Genomic DNA, 21,430 nt, shown 5'->3' with positions numbered 1-21,430 from the left:
GCAAGGGAGAGAAATAGAAAGGGAGGCCGAGAAAGGAATGGGGGGAGTAGAGGAAGAGGAGACAGGCTGGGAGAGCCAGAGAGGATGCGGCAGGGGGTGGGGGGTTGTGGTGATGGTGGCAGGTTTGCAAGAGTGAAAATTAAAATAATGTATTTTTCCTCTTTCTGTCCTGGTTAACTGGCAGATCCCACCCCTCACCCACTTACCGGGGTTGGGAGCAGCGTTTCCATGGTTATCCTGGCCGGGAGGATATCCTTGCTGGCAGACTCCGATCTGTCTCTTCTTAGCCCCTAAGCTGTTATCTGGGGTTCTTTATACTCTCTCCCTGAAACTGAAAGCAAAAGATACACTGCAATCAACCAGGGGACGGCACTGTACAGCTGTCATGTCCAAAAGCACCTGGCAGCATTCCCAGCTGAAAGCTTAGGGTGAGATGGGGACAGGAAGGGCAGCGGGGTGAGGTAGATTGAGCCCTCTACCCTGGCCAAACTAAAACGTAGCTAATGGGCCCAAGCCAAAGACCCAGATCTCAACACCCCTGAACGTGGAAAGTGATTGAGATCTGAACCCAGGTCTGGAACTGAATTTCATCAATGGCCCCCATCTTCATAACGAGCTGGAGCAAACCACAGGGAGGTTTCATTCTCCTACTTCAGTATACCAGTAATTGCAAGTGAAGCTGCTCAGATCCCACTGCTTGAGAACTGGGCCTGGGGGGGGTTCAAAATCTGGTTGAGAGTCCAGTCCATTTCGGAGCATTGTTTTATCTGGCTGGAGCTTTTCACTGTCTATGAAGCCGCCTCTCAGTGCTCAGCCGATCCAGGGCTCATTGGCTAGTGTTTGTAAAGTGCAGTGGGGGACAAATCTAGCCTTGTTACCATCCAGCTCCATCAGTGACGTTACACCAGGGCTGCATTTGACACACAAGTGCTGCCGGCAGAGTGTGGGACTGATCAAGAGAAAGAACCCCAGAGACCCGAGCTCTCATTTGAAAGCCAGAGCTAACTTGTCACTGCCTTGACTGCTTGTATTGTTTCCCTGTCACCTGCTCTGTGGCCAACTGCAGGTGTCACAAGGCACATTGGAGCTCTGGGGATTTCAGATGATTCGAATTGTCACCTTTGATCACAGCTACCTGCCAACAACATTACTCTAAGCTGCGGGTTTCCCGTAAATGAGCCCTATCAGTTGCCTAGCACTTCATTTGTTTTCAGTGGCTTATAACTTTGCCAAATTGTAACCCTTTGGGATAAAATATTCCATGCTTGTTCCTGGCCTCTCATAGGGGCTGCATGGCAGGGGGCATACAGGGTCAACCCCCACCCCCCGCAATTTGCTGCTTGGCTTGTACTGAGCATATGCTATAACACTGCTGAAACTGGCTGCCCTCTGCCTCCTCCCCCCCACTATCAGCAGGATTGGTCGTCTCTGCTGCCTCAGGCTAAACTGGTTTGGAAACATTTACCTGCCATTTCAGAGAACATGAGCTGAGACAAAAAGTGGCTTTGCCACTTGTAATCCAGTTTTCCAATTGTTTTTTACAAGCTCTAGCACCTTCGGGATTTTGAGCAGGAACTAGACATTTGGCAGCAGGTTAGCCCTGGGGTCAAGCCAGTACCTTTTCTTGGTCCCTCTGAAAAAAATCAACCCAGATTGGGGTGAGTAATAAGCCACAGCACTAAACTCTGCCCCCTCGTGCAGTGCATCGCGATCCAGTCTTTTGTTACACGATCACATGCTGTTTTCTCAACAGGCCCCCGTCTCATTCGGTGCACAGGATGGAAAGTGAAAGTAGCAGGGCTGCATAGTGATGAGGGTGTTCTCCATCGGCCCCTTGCCTCATTTCTAACTGAAGGTGGCAGGTGCATGGTGAATAGCGTGGACGTGCACACAAAGAGAAAATAGTTTTACCGTTAAGGCAGTGCACTAAGACCTAGAAAACCTGTGGGGATAGCAATATTACACCTGGGTGGGGAAAGGTTTGCCTATCCTAGGAACATTTTCAAGATTTTGAAAAAATGGTCCCATCCCAAACTAGGATGAAAAGTCAAAGTCTTGACGATGTTTGTGAACTGAAAATCCAAAAAAAGTGGCTTGGGTCAATTAAAGTGTTTTGTTTTGATAATTTCAAAACTATTTTTGTCCATTTCAACCCTTTATAATTAAAAAAATCCAAATTTTGAAATGAAAGTCATTTCAACCCACAACATTCTGTTGCAAAAATATCACAACAGGACATTTCCACTATTTCGAGGCTTTTAAAAAAAATTGTCCAATGTGTTTTCAAAAGCACAAAATTCTTTCCCACCAAAAAGTTTCCATTTTGACCAATCGGCATTTATCAGTGGAAAAGTGTTGTGCGGGTGAGTTCCTGACCGGCTCTACAATACTTCCTTGCCTGGCATAGGTGTTGTGAAGAGAAACCCATTAATGCTGATGGAGCACTCAGGCACTAGGCTTGGAGGAAATTCAAAATTCTGCATTTAGCACAGGGTTTGGCTGGTAGACATGAGGCCATATGCTAAACAGGGCAAGATGAACAGAAATCTCAATCAGCTGCTTCATTCACTGAGCACTGGCCATCTGGTGCATTCAATGAGGCAGGAGTCCCATAGCAAAAAAAAAATGTGATCATGTAATGAAAGAGTGTATCTCACGTGGGGTGGGGGAGGGGGGCAGAATTAAATTCTGGTACTTCCCAATTTTGGAGTGCCTGATCTGATACTGTTCCTTTAATGTACAATTACTGTTCCTTTAATGTAGTTCTATTCAGTATACAGTAGAAATCGTCCTTTCACCAGCAAGAAATGGTGAGAATCCTGCATCATCACAAACCAATGTTTTGCTCCACTTTGTTTCTTTCCTAAATAGAAGTGCTTGTGTATAATTTAAAATAGAAATGCAGTGGTACAGTGGGCCCACGGTGATAACAGTGAGGGCGGTGGTAGGTCAGAACTGAGGTCCATTGGCAGAGTTATGTAAGGACCTAAGACTGTAATAGCAGGAGGGGTGGGTAGAGGTCAATCAACAGAACCATGTAGGGCCCAGGACTGGACAAGCCCAGGAAAGGTTAGCATCAGACCTGAGATTAGAACACCAGGAGTTGTGACTCCTTGTGCTGCACTCAGGTCATACTGCTGATCTTTCAACCAGCAGCTGAAAAGCTTCCCCCCCCCTCCCCCCGAGGGGTAGGGACAAGGAACTGAAAGTCAGAGTGTGAATGGAAAAAAAAAGAAATCCAGCCCCTTGAAAAACATTTTATTCATTGTCTTTTAATGTGCAGGACTAACAGCTGCTCAACTTCTAAAACTAAGCACAATCATTGAAACTAAGATCAGAAAACAGATTAATTTAAGGAAACCAAGCAATTTGCATTAATCTGATCAACTGTGCTCTCCCATGTTGCCTTTAACATGCTGTGGTGGCTTATCCCCCAGTGCATTTGTGGACAATGAACAGGGTGGCTGGGCTTGTCACTTTGTGCTGGCCCAAGGTCTTTGGGCCCTGCAGTTCGTGGTTCCCATACAGCAAGTGGACAGACTCTGAGCCACCAAACTTCCCCTCCAGCATGATCCACTTTTTGATCTGATCGACCGTGTTGTGGAGATGGGCTTCCAGGCACAGGGATTTCTGGCCACTGACAATGTTCAGGGTCACTTTGGTATCAATTTCTGGGCCGATGAGGGTTTGTAGGTGGGTGGCCTTCTCCAAGAGAGCCTTCCAGACACTGGTGGGAGAATTCTGCAGCACTGCTGAGCAGCCAGGCTTCTGAATTACCTAACATGACAGGTGAGGAACAGAAGAAGCAGAGACATTACAGACAGAAGAGGCCTATTAGGTTATTGTACCCACCTACCATACCCTTCATGTCCTCACATCAGCTCCTGCACCCACCATCTCTACCTAACCAGCCAGTCTCGTTTCATTAGCACCCAAAAGTGTGCTGTGGACTTCCCTGAAACAAGACAGACCCTGCCCCATAAAGCTCCTTTGTCTACACTAGGGATTTACCCCCTTTCCAACCCTCGGTGTCTTTCACTACCCTGTTTTCCTCTGGACTTCACCCTCACACCACCCCTAACTCCAGCCCAGCCCTCCTGCCGCCGCCAAGATCAGCTCTCTTGTTCATTTCTTCAAAAATGTCACCCCCATGCCAGCTGGGTCACATCACTGGCTCTCAGTTGTGCTGCCCATTGAGTTCAATCTCCCAGGCCCTGCCTGAGGACATGTATCACACTTTTGCCTATGCCTTGGGCTTGGTGTCCTCTCATCTCCCCCACCCCCACTGCTGTATCAGTCTCGGTGCCCCATTCCTCTCCTCTGACAGGCATCCCTAGGCAAAGACACCTCGTTCTGCTAGTTCTAATCTCCCCTCAAAGCCCCATTCCTAGCCTTGATGATGGAAAGAATAGAATATCAGGGTTGGAAGGGATCTCAGGAGGTCATCTGGTCTAACCCCTTGCTCAAAACAGGACCAATCCCCAACTAAATCATCCAGGCCAGGACAATGCTCTGCAAAGCTGGGAAGATGAAACCACTGCTTATTTGTTCATGATTTAAAGTGCTGTGAACACACAGGGCCCAGTTCACCCTGACAGCAGTGGAGTTACTCCAGGGATGCCTTTGGTGCCATGGAAGCACTGCCTGTTAATGCACATCTAGATGATGGGAAACTCAGGAGAACAGAGCTTGGAGGCTCAAAGCCAACTCAGTCCTTTGCTGTGTTAATTTGGCTTGCTTCATCCAACCTTGTCTCTGCAAGCCAGGTTTGGTGCATGGCTGAGGGCTCAGAAAGTGAAGTGCAGGCATCCGTCACCAGTTACTAGGCAGATTGGCAGCCCAGAGATTGCAAGCGATTATTAAAAGCCGTCAGTGACTGCCGGGCATGTCTGCTCATGATAAAAAGCTCTGGGCTTCCTGTAAATGGGTTGATTTGTAAGCAGTGGCGGATTTAGAGTTAGTAGGGCCCTATGCTCACCTTCATTTTTGGGGGGCCCTCTTGGGACCCAGCCAAGAAAAAGAATATTCTCTTATCTTCCCCTGCCCATTTTTCATTCTTTTTTTCTTCATCCTCCTCCTATAAGTAATAGGAAGTAATTGTTTTTGCTTTATAAAAAATGTAAAAAAGCATTGGGGTGCAGGGTCTGGCCAGGACTTAGGGTGTGGGAGGGGTCTCAGGGTTGGGGAAGGGGTTGGGGTGTAGAGCACTTACCTGGGGCAGCTCCCATTTGATGTGAGGGGTGTAGATGGGGATGTGAGGGAGTGCAGGAGTTAGGGCAGGGAGTTGGAGGTGTGGGCTGGGATTATGAAGGTGCCTCCAGCCCCCTGCTCCACCCCAGCCCCCTGCCCTGAGCTGCTCACGGCAAGGAGCTGGGGGGGTATGTATAGGGGGAGCATAGGGGCTTCGCCTTTGCTTTGCCCTGCCCGAATTCCACCCCTTCCCCAAGTCCCTACCTCCTACTCTGAGTGTTCTTTGGCTCTGCTCCGGAGTGATCTGAGGGCTGGCAAACAGCTGTTTGGCAGCAGTGGAAGTGCTGGGAGGGAAAGGGAGGGGCAGGAACATGGCGCACTCGGGGGAAGAGGCAGGGGAGGGGGACCTTGGCTGTCGGTGGGTGCAGAGTCTGCAGCATGAGCCACAGGAGCCAACAGAACCAAGATTCTACCCCCACAGCTGCCCAACCCTGGGGCCCCCTATCATTGGAGGGCACTGTGTCAGGGCACCCTGTGTTTTACTGTAAATCTGCCTCTGTTCGTAAGATCTGGAGTATTGTGACCAGTTTGGGGCCCCCCACTACAGAAAGAATGTGGACAAATTGGAGAGAGTCCAGTGGAGGGCAACGAAAATGATCAGGGGCTTGGGGCACATTTCTTACGAGGAGAGGCTGAGGGAACTGGGCTTATTTAGTCTGCAGAAGCGAAGAGTGAGGGGGATCTGATAGCAGCCTTCAACTATCTGAAGGAGGGTTCCAAAGAGGATGGGTCTAGGTTGGGGTGGGAAAATTGTATGCAGGGCCATGAATGTAGGGCTGAGGCAGAGGGTTGGGAGAGTGTGCATGCTGTGGGAGGGGGTGCAGTGTGCAGGAAGGGGGCTCAGGGCAGGGTGTTGGGGTGCAGGAAGGATGCAGTGTGGAAGGGAGCTCAAGTCAGGGGGTTGGGGGCTCAGGGTACAGGAGGGGCACAGGGTACATCAGGGGCTCTGGGAAGGGGGTTAGGGTGTGGGCTCCGGCCCGGCGCTGTTTACCTCGAGCAGCTCCGGGGGGGGGGGGGTGCGGTGCACAGTGGGGCAAAGCAGGGCCGGCGCTTCCATTTAGGTGACTTAGGCCGTGGCCTAGGGTACCAGAATTTGGGAGGGCGGCATTTTGCCACCCTTGGTGGCAATTTGGCAGCGGGTCCTTCACTCGCTCCGGGATCCGCCACTGAAGTCCCTGAAGACCGGGAGCGCGGAAGGACCCCCCCCCACCACAGAATTGCCGCCGACCGGGAGCACGGGAAGGACTCCCGCCTAGGCAGAGCTGGCTTCAAGGGCTCTGCCAATTGCCGGGATGGCGGCAGGCGGCTCCGGTGGACCTCCCGTAGGCGTGCCTGTGGAGGGTCCGCTGGTCCCACGGCTCCGGTGGAGGATACACAGGCACGCCTGCGGGAGGTCCACCGAAGCCGCGGGACCAGTGAGTGACAGAGCGCGACCTGCGGCGTGCTGCCATGCTTGGGGCGGCGAAATGGCTAGAGCCAGCCCTGCGCCTAGGGCGCCAAAATCCCTGGCGCCACTCCTGGGGCTAAGGCAGGCTCCTTGCCTGCCCTGGCCCCGCACCACACCCAGAAGTGGCCAGCATGTTCAGCAGTGGCTCCTGGGAATGGGGTGGGGCAAGCAGCTCCACTGCGCGCTGCCCTAGCCTTTGGGTACCACCCCTGAAGCTCCCATTGGCCATGGTTCCCTGTTCCTGGCCAATGGGAGCTGCGGGGGGCGGTGCCTGCAGGTGAGGGCAGCGCTCAGAACCCTCTTCCCCCCCACCCAGGGGCCACAGGGACATGGTGCCGCCCGTTTCTGTGAGCAGCACAGTACCAGGGCATGCATGGAGCTGGCCCAGCCCCACTGTGCCATAAGGCTGCCAATCCCGCGGGCCATAGCTGGCCCTCCCCTGAGCTCAGTTGTTCTCAGTGGTGGCAGATGACAGAACTAGGAGTCGCAGGTTGCAGTGGAGGAGGTCTAGGTTGGGATGATTTATGGAGCTGGTCCTGCTTTGAGCAGGGGTGTGGACTAGATCAATGGTTTTCAAACTTTTTGTCCTGGGGACCCAGTTGAAGAAAATTGTTGATACCCCTGGCCCAGTGGAGCTGGGGATGAGGGGTTTGGGATGTGGGAGAGGCTCAGGGTTGGAGTGCAGGGGTGAGGGCTGCAGGGTGGGGCCAGGAATGAGGGGTTCAGAGTGTGTGTGGGGGTCAGGGATCTGGGGTGGGGCTCAGGATGAGGGCTTTGGGGTACAAGAGGAGGTTCTGGGTTTGAGGGGGACTCAGGGCTGGGGCAGAGAATTGGGGCACAGGGTTGGGGCACGGACTTACTTCTGGCAGCTCCCAGTCAGCGGCACAGCCTTCCTGCCTGTCCTGGCACCGTGGACCATGCTGCTTCCCAGAAGCAACCAGCAGCAGGTCTGGGTCCTAGGTGGAGATGCACAAGTGGGAACCGACCAATGGGAATGCGGAGCTGGTGCTCGGGGCAGGGACAGCACACAGAGCCCTGTGGTCCCCCTGCTTGGAAGCCGGACCTGCTGCTGGCTGCTTCCAGGGCGAAGCGAGGTATTGGAGCAGGTAGGCACTAGCCTGCCTTAGCCGGCCAGCACTGCTGATGGGACTTTTAACATCCTGGTCAGCAGTGCTGACCAGAGCTGCTGGGTCACTGAGCAACTGGGTGCTGACCAGTGTCTTACATGCCACGACCCAAACTTTGAAAAACACTGGACTCTTCCAACTAATCTTCTATGATCTTAGGATGCTGACAAAAGCCAGTCTTGAGGGTGGGGCGGGAGGGAGTCCAGCATTATCTAAGACCTACCTATGGCTCCAGTTTGGGGTTTCCCCCATAACATAAGTGATTATAGGAAACAAAATAGAAGTCCATTGGCAGAGCTGTGAGAGGCCTAGGACTAGAAGCATAGTGTAGGACTCAGATTCTTCATCAAGGCTTTGTGGGGGACCAGGACTTGCATAGGAAGGGGCATTACAAGGTGAGAGTGAGGGGTATCAACAGTGCTTGGGGAGGGGGGCAGGAATGGAATACCAGAGGGGCTGTGGGTCAGGACTGAGGGGCATCAGCAGAGCTGCCTGTGAGCATGGGGAACCCAGGGTTGGAATAGCAGGGGGCTGCATTTTGGGACTGAGGGACATCAGTAGAGCTCGTGGCTGAGAGAGCTCAGGGATGCCATAGCAGGTGGCTGAGAGTCAGGACTGAGTGGCATTGGCAGAGAGCTGTGGGGTGGGGAGCCCAGGGCTGGAATAGCAGGAGATTCTGTGGATCTAGACACACCAAGGTCTAATCAGCAGAACTGGCTGTGGAACACCAGGGCTGGAATAGCAGAGGGGCAGGGGTAGGGAGGTGGCTCAAGGCTGGATTTAGGGGCATTGAACATCTGGATAGAATAATTAGATTTAAGCTGTAACTGACAATTGGCCTGACCGCCAGCCTGTTGCTACTGAAGGAAAGCCTGCTGTGGATGTCAGCAGGCTCTGGTTCAGGCTCGAAGTCTGGAAAGTGGAAGTGCTGAGTTCCTGCTAATCTCCAGGCAGAACTGAGCATAGTCACCATCTTTTTCCCTCCCCTCCCACCCCTCCAGTAACAAGCACCTCCCCCTGCCCGAGATAACCCCACAGCCACCCAAACCCTCCCACATCCATTGCTTCCAATTACAGGCCCCTCCGAGGCCTTATCTTCGCCGCACAGATGGCTGAAATGCTGGTTTCTCTGCTGCGTTCTCCCTGGTCTGTCCCTCCATGTCTCCGCCCCTAATAGGTCCTAGGGCTGGAGCTGGTCAGGAATTTTTCGACTTATTTTCTTGAATGTTGTTTTCAATCAGTTGGCTGAAATGGAAACTTTTCACAGAAACGTGTTGGATTCTCAGGCCCACGGTAGAATTTCTGCTCAAAACCAGAGGTTCAGGTCTCCCAGCAGCGAAGCCATGGCAGTGTAGGCTGTACAAACCCGCCTAGGATCCTGGGTAATTACTCTCAGGGCTGCCGCAGCTTCACTGCACTGGTACCTGAGCTGGTTAGAGCAAAGTGAGCTCAGATATGTCTAGTCAAGCTGCAGTCACACTCCATGAACACAGTACAGAGGTACACACTACCCAGTACAGATAGGTCCCCCTCCCCCACAATAGCAGCACATATCATCACAGGCACACATGCACCATCCCCCCTCCCTCCCAAGAGGCACATGCTTGTCTCACACCCACCAGCAATAAAGATGCCTAAATTTCCCATTGTTAAAATCTGAGCTTCCCGGGACTTGACTTCAGGGGTGAAATCCTGGTCCCACTGCATTCCAGGGGATCCTTGCCATTGATTTCAATAGGGCCAGAATTCCACCCTAGGCGTTTTACTCACTCCACCTCTGAGCACAGACAACTTTGTGATTGCCTTGAAAAGTGAAAGTGACGAGTTTGCCAGAAACCTCAGGGAAAACCCCTGTCTCCGCCAGGTTATATTGTTCCTGAGACGTAACTGCTCAAACAAAATGGGAGAACATCACAAACCTGGAATGCAGACTTATTTTCTTGATCATAAAGGAATGTTCCTCTGCCCTTTACATCTTCCGAAGCCTTTATTTACAGTGTAAAGATATCCACTGCTGGCTAATGATTTTCAAGAGTCCCAGCTGCTGACAGTCACGTCTTCTCATTAATGGAAAGCTCTGGTCTTCCTGCAAATACGCTGAACTATAAAGATCAGGTAGCTAATGAAGAGGAGAACAGGAGCAGCTAACAGGAGAGTTTTGTCGGGGAGTTTAGAGCAGGAATGGGAGAGCCAGATACACCTGATGAACATTCTCTAGACGTAGACTGATAAACACCCCCGCCCACCCCCAAACCAAAACCCAACAAAAATGCAGGTAGAAGTCCAGTAGCAGAATGGGGACTATCCAGTTTATTAACATTAGGCGGGGGGGGGGGGGGGAAGCCCTGGGCCAGCGCCCACAGGGGGCAGGGGGGATGCACCAAGCCCTCTTCTGCCCCCTCAACTCTGCTCCCACCCATGGCTCTGCTTCTTTGCCTGGCCCCACCTGCAGCTCTGGCCCCAACCTGTGGCCCTCAGCCCTGCTCCTGGTTTACAACCACAGCTGGGGGATTGGGTTTGGCACAGACAAGGGTAACATTAAAAAGTTTGGGAACCCACTGCCATGGAAATTTCTATGGTAGAGAGGTCTTGTGTGTGACTATAAGAGCCTGTTACTTGGTCTTGAGGGCACCAAATGCACATATCTGCCCACGCTGCTCCCAGATGGTATCAAACATGCACATCGTGCCGGAACTCCAGAAACTCTGTGACTGCTGCAGAAGGAGCACAGTATACCCCTGCTGACTTCCTGTGGTTGTCCTTGGAATGTAGCTCTTTTTTCCAGCCTCCCAGAGCACCCTTCTGCTGGCCAGTTTGATCCCACTTGTCTCGGGCCCTGTGCCCCTCCCAGCGACCTGGTGCCCTTTACCTGGGGTGCTGCCCCTGGCGTAAACCTCTCATCTTAGTTCTCCTCTCCCCAGGAACCCCACCCCTGTCCCCACCTTGCTCTCAGTTCTATAAAGGCTACTCCCAGTCATGTCTAGCCCCCCACACCCTGGGGCAAGACTGCAGTATCAGCTACTCATCACTGGCAAAGAGCAGTTGACCTGATAGACACTTGGCTACCCCTGGGCTGCCTCTGCAACCCCTAGTACCTATTAGCCCATGCTAGGCCGCAGCCTGGGGCTTTCAGGCTGGAGCTCCCAGCCCTGCTCCACTCAGGTATGCTCTACTCAAGTCCTGCAGCCAAAGCCATCTCCCTCTACAGAGGAGAGAGATACTTCTTGGTCTCTGGCTCCGCCTCATAGGGGCCAGTTTGGGGTGATTGGGGCTTTCCCCCCCATCAGGCCCAGTGCTTTTAGGCCCTGCAGCCTCTCTGCAGGGCTGCTTATTAACCCCCTCAGCCGCAGTAGTTGGGAGGTCCACTCAGCTGCACTGCCTAAAAAAGCACATTTAGGGTGAAAAAATTACACTTGTAACTTGTGTTCATTGGTGTATTAGTTAGTTGTGTTGTTTTTGTTTCGATTTTGCCAGTAATCTTAACTTTTTTGGTTAATTTGGTTTTTTTTTTGTTATCCCTTATATCATTTAATTTACTTTTATAGTGTTATTAAACTTAATTTCTTGTTCTATAACATAACCATTTTGTGAAATTTATGTCTGGGGCAGGGGGCAAGAAGCTGTGCACATCATCTCTCCACAATTGAGGGAGGAGGGCAATTTGTATTGAGTCTTGTCTGTGCACGATTTTTTCTTATCTAGTGCAAAGGACAATATTATTTGGTTTTACTTCCCAAAAGGTGTGCATGTGCAGTGCTGGGTGAATCTCCAAGCTGAATCCTCTCACACAGGAGCTGACTATCGTCTGTGTCTGCAGCTGGGTGTGGCCTTAGTGTATTGTGTTGTGAAAAGTTCTCCTTCTACCTTGGTGGGTCCTACACTTCTTGGCAGATTTTCTCACCTTCAGTGATCTTCCCCACAGTCTGGGCTTCAAACTTCTTCCTGTGTCTTGATCAGGAGTTGGAGGTTTGGGGGGAAACCCGGCCCACTCTACTCCGGGGTTCCAGCCAAGGGCCCTGTGGCTTGCAGGCGATTATAGGTACTCATGCTAACAGCTGCAGGACAGCTATAACTCCCTTGGGCTACTTCCCCATGGCCTTCCTCCAACCACCTTCTTTATACTCATCACAGGACCTTCCTACCTTGCGTGTCTGATAATTGCTTGTCTCTAATCCTCAGCAGTACATTCTCTCTCTCTCAGGCTTCTGCTCCCTCTCACACACTCTTCTCCTCATGGCTCCTCCCTGCCTGACTGGAGTGTGTGTCCTTTTTAAGAAACCCAGTTGCCTGCTGATTAGCCTGCCTTCATTGGCTGCAAGTGTAATTAAAGTAGCTATCTCTACTGCTTGTTTCTAGAAAGATCTTACTTGGCTCCAGGTGCCTGATGTAAGCCTGGAGCAACGTGGCATTTGGTTACCAGGGTACTAGGGATATTGTTCTAGCCTGGGGCTAACATTACTGTTTCCAGTTACTTTACTGTAGCCATTGGCCTTGCCCCATTCACATAGTGTTCTAGAGAAGGCTTGAGGAGCTTTGACGAGCAAAGACAGGGGTGAGTGAGCCCATGGCTAGGTGGATGGTGGGCTCAGTGAGACCCACAGCAAATCAGGTAGGCATTCCTGGATCGCGGGGATCCATACATCACAGGGCTAATAAGCCATGGGAATGTCCATGGGCGCAGCTTCTGACTGCCGAATCTAGGGAGTGGGGGTGACTAGGGCTATGGATCTCATGTATGATTGACTGTTCTGTTCATTCCTCTGGAGCTCCTTGCATTTGGCCTGCAGAAAGACAGAGCTTACTTAGCTAGACGGGACCATTTGGTCTCAGACCCAGGGTTGGCTCCCATTCTTATGTGGTATTTACAACCGGGGCAGAGGTATCTTGCCGCATCCACAAATTCTCCTAGTGGCTCCATCTTCTCACGCTAAATCGTAACATGGTGCTTATGTAAACTCTCAAAATACCATCTGATTCCCAGTAGCCCTTGAGAGGGCCCCAGAGAGCAGAACAGCAGGGCTTGGGCGCTGCCTGATTGTGAGTTAATTGCCCAAGCTGTTTTGGTGGGTCTCCAGCCACTGGATACTGGGGTTTTGGGCCCCCCCAGGGGCAATGCCAAATGGGGAGAGAGGACCTATGTGGTTAGGCACGCATGGGCCTAGTGGATAGCGCATGGTCAGGAGCCTGGTTTTATTCAGCTACTAGCTGTCTGGCCTGAGGTACGTGAGGCAAAATATCCTGGCTCAGATGCGCAAAGCTATTTGCACAAACTCCCAGTTAGGTCTTTCAGTCCAGCAGCTCCATTTCACCCATCGTGCAATGAGAAATAAGACTCGGCCTCTTTGAAAGTGCTTTGAGGAACCAAATGACAAGAGCTCTCAGTGCAGATTGGGCGGAATTTCATTAATATGAGAACTAAGGCTCTGCATCAGGAATCTCAGAACACACAGAGACATCCAGTCCGATTACACTATTGCTAGTGAAGTATCACTTCTCCAGCTGCTGCTGCATAGCTGGGGCCATGCATTGATCGACACAGAGCATCTTTACAACACTCAACCCAACAGTTATAAACACTGAACCTGGAAATGATGGCAAGCCAGCAGGATCCAGAAGGTCGATTGGAGCTAGACTACGGACACACGTTTGGGCAGGACGCAAATAAATGCATAAGACCATGCGACAGAAGCATGAGTTGTGCCACATGCAAATCGCTGCTTATGGTAAGGTGTTGCCGGCGCTCGGGTTTGTGTTCAGAAAACAAGCTACCCATCTACCTAGCTTGCAGGCTATGTCATATTACACCATCGGATTGTGCGGGGAGTAAATACTAATCTATGTAAGATGCAATCCACTACTCCACTCGGGCAGGAGGAGAAGCAAGTCATCGACGGGGAGCCGCGCAGATGCACTTCAGCTGCCCAGGATGACAGCCATGCAAGTGACTAAGATACTTTCGATACTTCAGATATGTGTCTTAGACTTGACCACCCTCCCAAGGTGTAGACAAGCCTAGTCTACTGAGTGATGCTGGCAGAAGTGCGGTCACTTCAAAACGGGATGGGCCGGCTCCATTTTTTCTGTGCTGCAAGTGGGCCAAACGAACAGAAAGAAAGAAGAAAGAAAGAAAAAAACGAAGCTTGCGTACATTAAATGGCAGTAAATCGTTTGCGCTGTCTTCAGTGGTATTTCTGTGGGCGGGTCTGGCCTCTCTCCCTCTTTGGCGGCAATTCGGAGCAGCTTCATAAGAGGAAGGAGCATGCGATGAGGACCTGCCACCACAATGCACCAAAACTGACTGGACGTTGCTGCGATAGAGTGCTGCCCCTTTGAATGGGTTGCCCCAAGACCTGTCTCCTACGCTGGGCTGGTAGCTCTGCCCCTGCTTTCGCCAAGTGACCCACTCTGCGATGACATGACCAGAGAATCACTTGAGCGCTCTGAATGTTCAACCGAGCTGAGATAAAAACCCTTCCCTGATATATAATGGGTGACCAAGTGCACGGATGGAAGGATTCCGGAACAATTAAGAAGAGGTGCTATAGGAACAAAGAGGGGCTGGGGGTGGAGGGGATGGTGGCTACCAACCTGGGTCAAGAACATTGCAACCAGGTGGTTAACCAAGTGGTGGGTCCAGAACATTACAAAGGGGGCATATGCACCTCCATCTGACAGATCCAGGAGGAGGGATAGTAGCTGGCTGGGCAGGGCGCACAGGAATTGGAGGTAACAGTGGGCTAGAGGCCAGTGGAGGGGTTGGGAATTAGTCGAGACGGAATGGGACAAAGGATGGGAAACAGGTTCAGCTCCAGGCTCAGCATGGGGGATGTTAGAGTTCAGGTGGGTCTATGGGTCTCTGATAGTCACTCGGGGCTTCTTCTCAGACGGACTTCTGGACAGACTGAGAAGCTGGACTTCAGACCAGAGACATCTCCCATCCAGCAAACCCCCAGAGAGAGGAATTTTTCCTTTAACGAACGCAAGTACGTTGAGATCAACATGTTTTTCCATTATTCTACTGCCTAAGGTTTGGTCTTGACATATGGACACGGGCAACTAGTAGACTTTCTGTGGACAAGCCACGGACTGGGCCCTAGACTCGATGCAGACATAACATTGTCAGTGGTTTGCAGGGGTTTGGCAAAGCCCAGTTCCGAGTACTCAGCTTGGATCTGATGGGCCAGAAGTTTCCTCCAGGACTCAGCTCCCATGGCCATGTTCGAGCTCAATGGGCATTAGCGGCGCAAATGCAGTGAACGGATTCAGCACATGCCCTGCTCCCTGCTCTGCTGGTCTTGCCATAGCGCTGTCTTTACTGTGTGGAATTTCCACCTGCACTTGGAAAGCATTGGCTACGTGTATGTTGTGCGGTAACCATCTTCCCCATTAGATTATATAAGACTAGCTCCTACTGATCAGAACCAATGTCCCTCTAGCCCAGTATCTTTCTTTTCTCAGTTGGGGTGCTCCGCGGTTGCCGGTGTGCAGGGGTGCTCAATGAGGAATGAACAGAAGGCAATTTAAATTTATGATCCATCTCCCTCAGCCGCACTCGCAGAATTGTGGACCAGGGCAACAAGCCAATGGCCCCCCTGAGCCAGCGAGCTTGCGCCCAGCTGTGCTGCGCATGCTCTTCTGGCCATGCAGGAGCTTCCACATGGCCCGCCCGGTCAGCCCCTTCACCACCACCGGTACCCACCTCCGGGCACTAACGCCTAGGAGCATATGCCAAACTTCAGATTCGCTGGATGTGCTTGACCCCTTATCCGCCTCTGCTTACCCTTCCCCATAGAATGGCCCCCCCCACACCCATTCCCACCCTGTCCCCCGACACGGTCACTGAGGTGTCCATATTTACGTACCCCCATAGTGGGTGTGGGGGGTTCATGAATTTTAAAAGGCTAGGCCATGTGTCTACTCTACCTGCCAGCCAGTGGTCAGCGGCTCTCCCTTAGCCCCATGTACTATTGTGCCTTGAGTGGCATATTAATCCTGCCCACATTGCGCTTTACCCCAGCACATTCTGCAACTCACCGGTGGCGATGCCTGGCAGGAGCGAGTGCGGGAGCTCCTTAGAACTCCGTCTCCTGGTCGCTGCTCATTTCTGCAGCCTGCCCGGCAGCCCTAAGATACCTTGCGAGGGAGGAGGCACGCCGAGCCGGCTCAGCACTAGAAGTGACCTCCCAGCCAGGCTCTCTCAGGCAGCTGCCGCAGGCTGCGAGTGGAGCGTCTCATTGGCTGGAAGGGTGGTCCGCCCTCCACTCCTGACATCTGCGTATAATCGCCAGGCCCGCCCCTCCTCATCCACCTCACTCTCCCCTCCGCCCAGCACCTTCTCATGCGCCAAACAGCTGATGCTGGAGGCGTGAGGGTGCTGATGGGGAAGGCGGCAGACTGATTGGTGGGAGCCGACCACTGGTGGGAGGGCTCAGGGCAGGGGAAGTGGGTCCGCCGCGGGGGTCAGCCCCACTGTGTGCCATAGGCCTATGAGCCCGCAGCCTGGGACCCTTAAATCCCCAGACCCTGCGGCAATTCGCCATTTTGGCCCCACTCAGGTCCCTGGTTAGGCAGGCCTGCCTGGCAACCATAGAGCTGGCGCAGAGATCGGACACAGAGCATGGGTGTGCATCCTGCCCATTCCTGCCTTGTAAGCCACAGTGATTTGGACCTTCTCCTTCTCTGAACTTTTCTTAATTTTTTATTCTTTTGAGCCAGTTGCTTTTGGCCCTCACAACATCCTGCCATTAGGATGTTCCTACACTGATTCTGTGGCATTGTGTGATATATATCTCTTTTGTTGATATTGTGAAACCTGCTGCTATGTTTGCATTGGGACTCCTCACTGTGGTTGATGTGAAGAGGTTTGTAATAGCACTCATGGTATATTTCTTTGAATTACATGCTACCCTTCTCCCCAGCATTGGGATGTAAGGGTGCATCTAGTACATCAATTAACATAAGACAGCCAGACTGGAGTCTTGACCAAAGGCTCCATCACTAGCCCAGTATTCCTGTCTTTCTATGACAGATTGGCCATATCGCCAGTCCCACAAGGGAATGACAGAACAGAGTATATCATTCTGAGTGATCCATCCATCTGTCACCCCATTCCCAGTTTCTGTGCAAACAGAGGCTAGTAGACACATTTACCTGCTCCTTTCCGGTAAAGTATGCCATTTGTATTGTGAACTCCAGAAATTTGCATTACAAAATTTCAAAAGCGCGAGTTCATGGTGGAATACCTATCTTGTTGAGTTTGCCCTTGGGATTGTTCAGCAGAATTTAATAGCATGTTACCTGCAGATTGCTACCAACATTCATGGCTAGAGGTCATTACTTTTGCACAGCTTGGCCGCATATCTGGGATTTCTAGAATCAGGGATCAGGTTGCTTTAAACACTCTTCACACTACCCCTTCTCAGACTTGAGATCGCTCATGCAGCCGTACGTATGCCTCCCCTCCGACACTGGACGTACTGGTTAAAACTCTGGGAAGTGTAACAATCATCAGGCCCAGACTCCTGAATTTGGGGGTTCCACATTAAATGTTTAATCGGTTGTTGTAGGAGCTAGGTTCGCCGCCTGATTTTTGTTACGTTATAAACTGGAGTCATCGTGTTTCTGTTGCTAGTGCTCACAAATTAATAATAAAGTATGAGGGCAGACGAACACTCTGACCCGACACTGACAACCCACAGCGAATGTGCTGATGAGCCTTATTTCTGTCATTGTGTAGCGCAAAAAGGGACAGTATAAACAGGGTGTTGTTACAGCTCCTAGTACGTCATGTTGAATGACAGTTAACTGCTATATATATATTCAAATGAAAATATTCTGACTCTGATGGTTGATAGAACATAAGACGTAGAATGATATTTGCGCAAGGCTGTACTCCGCCTTATGCTTGTGACTCTTTGTCAGGTACGATGTCTTTCATTATTTCAGATGAAGTGCTGTGTGATGCTCACTTTGTAGAATCCAAATGCCATTCCTTTACAATAATCAGCGCCCTCGAAGTGCGCTGCTCACATTAATACTCCTCCCTTCACCCTTTGTCCCCCTCCAGCAGTGAGAGAGCTCATCAACTCGTTTTGAGCCTATTCCATCCCAGGTGAGCTATGACTTGGTATGCTGAGGTAAGTACATCACGCTAGGCCCTGATCATATAGCGAAGGGTGAAGTGACAACCCAATTTGATACTCAGTCTGTGCGCCCTACATATGTGGAATGCGACATGCTGGGTGCTGTGGCCTTGATGACCTAAAGTTGTTTCGCACCATTAATCTTCTCTTCTCTCGCTAGTCGGGCAGTATCATGCCCGAACCTGGGATCAGGGCTACAAGATTCTGGACAATTCGATACAGTGTCTTTGGTAATGTTTAGTGTAGGCAAGACAAGCTTTCACTCGGTTACAAGATTCTGAAAGAAGACATCTTAACAGTGCCTATAAGGTGTGTGCCCCTTTTGATAAACAAAGGGTATTATGGCCCCCGCAGCTCGAAGGGCTAACGATCCCGATGTTTCCACTGAGTATTGACGACCACCCACACCCCATCCTTTCCAGTGCGTTTTGAGTTCTGTCTGCGGCTGCCATCTTCAGCTGACTACAGCAAAGGAATCTCAATAGCCTCTTTAGAAGCCTCGCGACTCTTTGCTCTACTTAAAAGAGGCCGTGGCGTTTTAGGTGCAGGGAGCGTACAAATATATACGAATCAAAAAAAGGATCCCAAAAAGACCGAAAGTTGTGGCGTTGACCCAGTGATGTCCTTTCAGCGTGGCAGTTAATTACTACACTCCGAACAATAGCAAGAGCTCGAGAAGTGTCAAGTTTTTCGCTGTAACTCATTTCAATCTGTTTCACTAAATGCGACGGATAATTCCTATTGCCATTATCTTTTAGCCGTCACTCTTCTCGATTAATCCCTTGGAATACCAGCAGGCTTCCAGTTGGTACATGATCGACAGTTCACTTTCAGTGGATAACCAAGCTTTTCATCTGGAGCTATATCAGTAAATAGGAGTTAGTAGTCGGTGGTTGTAGTTTCATTCTAAGCAAGATTTCCTAACGTTTATAATATCTGGTGTAGAGCTAATGGCTGCAGTGTAATCTTAAAATACGAGCTATTAGACAAACATTCTTTGTTACTAACTAAGGCTCGTGACAGAATCTTTCGTAGATGCCATATCGTGGCTCAGTTGGCTCCGCATAGGGTGGCTTGGGAGTACCTGTAGTCGTGGGTTTCATTCTCACCTCGACCGCCACACGTAGGAGCAATTAAAAAGTGTCGATTCGGAGCTGCAGGAGTACTTACCTGTCCATCCGACAGGTGCTTGTCTCGCTTCGCTCGCTTTTGAGTGTCTTGAGTTCGAAGCCTTGGTGCTCTATTTTTCTAATGGGTATGAAATAATATGGGTGTTATGAGCTACTGACTGTGTGCTATCCCTCGTCTAGAGCTATAGTGCTGCTCGTGTGATCTAGGTGCTGGTTGTTGCGCAAGGAAGGACCCCCACAAGACTTCTCGGGCACCACATGCGAGCCTGTGGTAGGGCAGATGAGATCCGCGCACAGTAGCTCTCTAAGTCTGTTGGGGAGCTGTGTCACTTGGATGCTTACTGTGAGCCTGATTGCCAGAGACCTCAGGTTAGGCGGGACCTTTTGGCAGGTCTCCCTTAGGCAACACCCGTATCTCGTGACCAGCTGAGGGACGTGTACTACTAGGGATTTCCAGGTACCCACAGCTCCTTAGCCACATGGGTGAGAGAGGGGGTCGCCAGAATGAATTGAGGGGGGACGGACCCTGCAGGCTCACTAGCTGCGAAACCCCCAGGACACGCTACTGGCATGCCCGGGCCCTAATTCTGATCTCATTGGTGGTCAGTAGCCGGGTAGTCGCCTATGCTCTCAGGAGCTGTGCACGAATGGTAGAAGACAGGCCTTCTCGCAAGATGCGTGCTGTGAGCCCTCTTCGATGGGGTTATGTGCTCGACGCGGCCTCTCTCGGTTGACTCGTTCCGCAGGTTCGAGGCCCTGCAGTCCAACCTGTGTTTATGCTTGCAAGTTATGCTGAGTAAAACTGAGAGATCACACATTGAAGAAGGGTGCTAGATGTATGAAAGGATTGATTCCAGGCCACTGTGGTGGGATCAAGCCACAGTCCCACAGACCCTGCTAAGGGTGTCTCTGTTTTGTATTCTGCAGAGCTGTGGGTTGTGATCTTAGCTCGCTCTTGCTTTGCAGGTAAACAGCCTTCAGTGAGAGGTGGGTCCACATGGCTCGCAACAGTGCAGGCGAGGATGATTCTGTTGAAGATTCACCTCTCCAGCTTGCTGGTTGGGGGGCCGCATGGGCTGCCAGCCTACTTCAAGGACACTTGCCCTTCTCCAGCAGGGCTGTCTGTATTCAGGTTCCATGGTGTAGCTGATGGGTCTTTTGAGGTCCCTGTCAGAGATGTCATACGGCGGCTCCCCATTTTGTTGATGGATTAGTTTTAGTAAGAAAGTCAGGGGATCCAGATCAACAGGCTTCCGCAGTTTCTTTATTGCCTGGTGGACTGGCTCTCGTGCACTTTTTAACTAAAAATCATCTAAGTTGATCAAGAAACTACATTTAGTGCCTTAGTTGGTAACCTGAATGGGTCTACCTGTTCCCTTGTATTAAGCTATATCATCTTCCTGCGGTCCCCTGCCCCATAAGAGCATCGGCCGGTCCGATCCTTCCCTTCAAAAGCGGCAGAGTGGTTACGACGGGACCTACGAGGGTAGTCTCTCTCCTTATTAAGCTTCATACACCATCGACACACCGCACACACACACACCCACTTCTTGCCGGACTAGATAGCTGGACTTTATGAGATGCGTGCACAATTGCGCCAGCTGCCCCGAAGATACTTGAGCGGTTGGCCTCGAAATCGAACTCATCCTTAAATCGATTTTACTTTACCCGTCTTCACCTGCCCACTGCGCCTCTCACAATTGGTTGCACATGTGGGATCCGATCTGACTTTCAGTGCGCTGTTTCGCCATGTCGGATAACTTCTACGAGATGATGCTCCGCCCTACACTCTTTCCCTTTGGTTGTTGGGTTGAGGGAGTATCCCGGTTACCTTCGATGTAACGCACAGCTCAGGGAATACGGGAGTTCACTTATACGCGTCTCATGATGAGCGTGATATATCGAATCCCCGAGCAATCGATTGTCTAAGCACTGGCCAATTATATGGCGCTGTCTCGGCTATAAGAACGTTGGCTTAGCCCTGCTCTTACCATCTACTAGTTCCTGTGGTAGTGAAACGTTCGCACCCTTTCAGACTCTTGAGCCTCAGCCGAGCCCTCTCACTCGAGCTCGCTGAAGCCATGGCACCGGCTCTCACTCTCCGTGTAGATGAACCAAATCTCGAGATGTTCATTTGACGAGCTTGTCTGTGTACGTACAAACGGCAGAAGCCATTATCCTCATTTTACAGTACTCGCGGAACAGAGGAGTGCCTAGCAAGTCATCAATCAGTTCCTTCTTGCCATGTGTGACCCTCAGTCTCTCTCGCGCTTTCTTTGGGTTTACGTCCTTAGGCAGCAAGAACTGACGACTTGTAGCCCAGGTTCTTCCCAA

The 21,430-nt window shown here is 51.2% G+C and overlaps 1 long non-coding RNA gene across 3 annotated transcripts; it reads right to left on the bottom strand.

Annotated features, from left to right (window-relative positions):
* Positions 1 to 3,242: 3,242 nt before the first annotated feature.
* LOC142046741 (uncharacterized) lies at positions 3,243 to 7,664 on the bottom strand. 3 transcript variants are annotated; one of them, XR_012655734.1, is made up of 3 exons: positions 7,558 to 7,664; positions 4,979 to 5,077; positions 3,243 to 3,777 (listed from the first exon to the last, which is right to left on the bottom strand). It is a non-coding gene; the product is annotated as an uncharacterized LOC142046741 (long non-coding RNA). The 3 variants fall into 3 exon arrangements; XR_012655732.1 differs by lacking the exon at positions 7,558 to 7,664 and adding an exon at positions 5,455 to 5,601; XR_012655731.1 differs by lacking the exon at positions 7,558 to 7,664 and adding an exon at positions 5,213 to 5,436.
* Between the last annotated feature and the right edge of the window lie 13,766 nt (positions 7,665 to 21,430).

Source organism: Chelonoidis abingdonii, chromosome 4 (genome assembly GCF_003597395.2).
Source record: "Chelonoidis abingdonii isolate Lonesome George chromosome 4, CheloAbing_2.0, whole genome shotgun sequence".
Classification (NCBI taxonomy): Eukaryota; Metazoa; Chordata; order Testudines; family Testudinidae; genus Chelonoidis; species Chelonoidis abingdonii.
This window is presented reverse-complemented; position numbering and strand designations above follow the sequence as displayed.